General features: G+C 34.4%; 1 pseudogene; it reads left to right on the forward strand.

Annotated features, from left to right (window-relative positions):
• The first annotated feature begins 1058 nt into the window (after window positions 1-1058).
• LOC128294677 (5S ribosomal RNA) lies at window positions 1059-1177 on the forward strand (annotated as a pseudogene).
• Window positions 1178-4918: the final 3741 nt, after the last annotated feature.

Raw genomic sequence — 4918 nt, forward strand, 5'->3', positions numbered from 1 at the left:
TATTTTATTTGGCGGGGGTTTATTCACCCAAGTACATCTTATGGTTAATAGAGCGGGCGTACTCCACTGTGTATGTGAAAGATAATGGTGGTTTGATATTAGAATTCCATGTTTGTTGGAGTAGGTTGTCAAACAAGTAAAAAGGTATTGTGGAATGAGTTCACATCAGAAGGGTAGTGCACCCTTTTATCTATAGCACTGTGCAACTTAAGTTTCAAGGTAAGTTAGTTAGGAACCAACTGGATGTAAATTAAGGTACTCAATTAGGTTTTTCGGAAGTTGTAGACCTTTGGAAAAGACAATTCAGTATGGATGTGAAGCATGTCAGGTTCCATTAAGAGAACATGGGTTATATATATATTATGATACGAACTTGAGAAAAAACGGAGTTTCTCTATTCTTTCTTCCATTTAAAAATAAATATATTGTTGTAATTTCCTTGGACATGAGTATAGTTTTGTCTTGTAAAGCTGAGACTAAGGATCTGAGTTCATTTAGAAGGTTGCTTTATATCTTGGGTAAGCATTATAGTCTTACATGTTAACCTCTAAAAGAGTAAGCCTATTTTATGTGATTAAATAGTAAAATGAAGAAATAAGGCTTTACATGGGGGTCATCCATGCTTAAGATGTTGTTATGTAGTATTTGAATGAGTTTTAATAGTATTCCTATGTTTTATAAGTAGTGGTGGCTGATGTTACTTATTGGAAGTTGAATCAACTGTGGTGGTCAGGTGTGTCTCTTTACTGACTCTTAAGTGGGTACTGTTCATACCATGATAATTGTGGAAAACTAATTGAATGGTGATACTAAGATCACGAAGATGTATACGAGATGGATTATGTATGAGTAATGTAGAGTGAATTATGGTTGTATCTAAATGTCTAGAATGTATGATGTGAGATGTGTGTTCTCTTGGTTGTATATTGGTAGATTTAGATAATTGTGCTTAGTTTTTTTTTTATTCATAAAGAGACTGTAAACTGAGCTTGTGCAAATTCGAGGCGCAAGTGCGGTAAGAGGTAGCCTTTATATGAATAGATTGCGCAAGAGTTGATGGGTGCGATCATACCAACACTAATGCATCGGATCCCATTAGAACTCTGTAGTTAAGTGTGCTTAGGTGAGAGTAGTACTAGGATGGGTGATCTCCTAGGAAGTCCTCGTGTTGCACTCATCCCATTTTATTTCATATAAATTTTTTTAGTTGAATTTCCTAAACATCATTTAACTAATTAGTTATTTGCGTTTTGAAAAATAAATCATTTGAAACTTATTTGGTCGAGTTTGCATTCAAATTTGAGGCGCAAGTGCAATATGGGGTAGCCTTTATATAAACAGATTGTGCAAGAATTGACGGGTGTGATTATACCAGCACTAATGCACCAGATCCCATCAAAATTGGATGGGTGACCTCCTAGGAAGTCCTCATGTTGCACCCTTCCTATTTTACTTCATTTAAATTGTTTTTTAGTTGCATTTTCTAAACATTATTTAACTAATTAGTTATTTGCATTTGGGGAAATAAATCATTTGAAACGTTATTTGGTCAAATTAATTGTAATTTGTATAAGTAGAATAAGCTTTATTTGTATTTGTGTAGTAATACTCGAGAACCGTGTCTAAAAAATTGAACTGGGTTGAGGGCGTTACATGATGTCGTAGCCTCTGATCAATTTCATGGCCTAGCCATGATCTTTCTCATGTACCCTTCCCTTTGTATGCCTTCCATTCCTCCATTCGTCATCCTACACCTTGATGCTCGAACACTGTAGTGTTCCCTCCGTAAGGCCTAGAGCTTCGTACATCATGGGTGTACTCAATAATATCGTATGGCAGTATATAAAAGAATCGTCCTCTTTCCCATTTTCCATTCTTAACTTCACCTAAACCCGAAAATGTTTCTCTTACATGCATTACATGCATTTTATAACTAACACTATGGAATCATATATACTGAACTAGGATGGCAGATACTTATAAACTCATGAAAGCATACAACATACTTTAGTAGTTTAGGTTTTGAGTAGATAAACTCACCTGATACTTTATCACTCAATCAGCTTAGTTTCTCCAAACACTAGACCTTTCGTTCTCTTGCTAGCTAAGCATGACAACCAAATCATGGGTTAAACTCAGGATCTTCAGTTTAAACTTAGTTTTCTAGAGACATGAAGAGCTCCTAAAAAGGTTCTAAAAACTCTTAACTTTGTTATTTAAATTTTACATACACCGAAGGGCTCAGAACCTTACCAGCTTACTAGATTTTCTATTTTTCCAACTTAACTCTCATGATCATCGCTCCATGTAGAGCTTCCATGACTATCTCTCCTTCATAGTAACCAAGGAAAAAGATGAAGAAGAGATGAAAATGAAACAAAATCGAGTTGAATCCTTGTAACAGCCCGTTCTGAGTCAAATCAGAATAGTGGTTTTGAGACCACAAATCTAAAGTTGAAATTATTATTTTATTACTATTTTAATGTTTACAACATAATTGACTGATTGTGTGAAAGTTTTGTTTCAGAAATTTTATCGTTTGGGTGGTTAATTTGATAAAAAGGACTAAATCGCGTAAAGTGAAAAATTGGAGTTCTATAAGCTAAAAAGGTTTATTAGCTATGAAATTAAACAGTTGATGGATTTCCCATTATATTAGTAAGTGGAAAATTATGGGTATTTTTTAAGTGACTTTTGTTTATTAATTAAAAGGTTCATATAGTAAATTTGTTAATAATTAAGATAAAATATGTTAAACAAAAGAAAAAGTGTAACACCCCTTACCCTTATTTGATGCCGGAACAGGGTACAAGGCTTACCAGACTTTTCACACAAACTTTCATACAATATTAAAGCATTTAAAACATACTTATAACAATGCATTATTTACATACAAACTTACCTCGGTATAAAATATTATAATTGGAGCTAATCGTCAAACACTTTGTTTCTCCCCCAATCTAGGTCCGAACCTCGTTTTTATTTATCTATAATAACAAGTTTAACTCATTTAATACTCACATTATTCAAATTTATCCCAAAAATCATATTATGGAAAAATTACATTTTTGCCCCTAACTTTTCAACTTTTTATATTTTAGTCCCTAGGCTCGTAAAATGAAATGTATTAATTTTTTTTGAAACCCAAGCCTAGCTAAATCATTTTCATAATTATACCAACCCACATTTTCCACTTAATCACACTTTTACTACTTATTTTATTGCTTTTACAAATAAATCCTTTTTAACATTTTTACCGAAAATCACTTAGCAAAAGTTGTTTATCTAACACCAAACACATATTTTCTACCATTAGACATCAAAATAAACAAATATCTAACACGGGTAAAATTTTAAACTTTGACAATAATTCAAAATAGTCCTTGGAAAAGCCAGATTAGGTTACAAGGATTTCAAAAACATGAAAATCATTAAAAATGGGGCTAGAACGACTTACAATCAAGCTTGGAAGCTTAACAAACCCTAGCTATGTTCTCCCTTGAAAGGTTCAGCCAAAGGATGAAATTGAAGAAGATGGAGATGTTTTATTTAGTAAATTTTGTCTTTATTTGACAAATGACTAAAATGCCCTTCAGTTAAAACTTTGAAATTTTACCCTACCATGTCCATTTTAAAGTATAGTGGTCTAATTACTATTTAAGGACCTCCAATTTAAAATTTCATCGCAATTAGACACCTCTAGCTTCTAGAACACACATTTTGCACCTATTGCAATTTAGTCCTATTAGTCAAATTGGACACTCTATCGATAAAATTTCTTAACGAAATTTTCACACAACCATTCAATCATATTGTAGACCTTAAAGGAACAATAAAATAAATATTTCTACTTTGGATTTGTGGTCTCGAAACTACTGTTCTGACTTGACCCTAAAACGGGCTATTACAGATCTTGTGAAAGAGATACGAAAAAGATGTGCTAAAGAATTTATGGGAGATAAAGGTGATGACCCCAAAATGGCAGGAAAATGGTTATCATGCATTTGAAGGGTATTGAAGGACTTAAAGTGTACACCGGCGGACAGACTCTTGTGTCTCGTCTCCTTGCTTGAGGGGGAGGCGTATCAATGGTGGGAAACATTCACAAGTGTGACCCTTAAGAAGCTGATAGATTGGGAATTCTTTCTCGAGAAATTTAGGGAATGGTGTGTGAACCAAATGTATTTGGAGCAAATGAAGGAGTTTTTTTATCTTAAGCAAGGACAAATGTCGGTGATGAAATACAGACGAGAGTTCGTTAGACTCAATCATTATACAAAAGACATGTTCTAGATAGAGAAAGCATTTTATGATAAGTTCGAATGGGGACTAAGGAATGAAATTTGCGCCTTGGTTCTGACAGTTGAATGCTAGAGTTTAGCGGCCGTGATGACTAAGGCTCATAAGATAGAGATGATAGTTCACGAGAAGAGTACTTTTAATAAAGAAAGAACAAAACGTGGATTTTCCAGTCCACCACCCTCATCAAAATTCAAGAGGCCAAAAGATAGAAACTTCTCAATGTCAAGAAGGGATTCGCAGCCTGTGAGTTTCACGCAAGATGGGATTGGTCTACAAGCTACCTTGGTGGCAAGTACAGGCAAATATAGAGCGATGAGGAATTCAGTTTGTGACTATTATGGAAGATATCATAGAGGGGAATGCTAGAGGCATACTGGAGCTTGTTTTGGGTGTGGGTCTCTAAACCACCAATTTAGAGACTATCCCTCCAAGGTTGAGGTAACATTAGAAAAATCCTCGTGTAGGCCCTAAAATTTTTAGCATGAAGCGAGATCAACTGTGGCAACAAAGTGAAGATTAGTTCAAGTCCTTTATAAAAATAGGTTCACCGAACCAGGTTTGGAGTATACACCAGAGCATATGTGATGAAAGCTAAAGAAGATGTTGATTTGCCAGA

Source organism: Gossypium arboreum, chromosome 6 (assembly GCF_025698485.1).
Source record: "Gossypium arboreum isolate Shixiya-1 chromosome 6, ASM2569848v2, whole genome shotgun sequence".
Taxonomy (NCBI): domain Eukaryota; kingdom Viridiplantae; phylum Streptophyta; class Magnoliopsida; order Malvales; family Malvaceae; genus Gossypium; species Gossypium arboreum.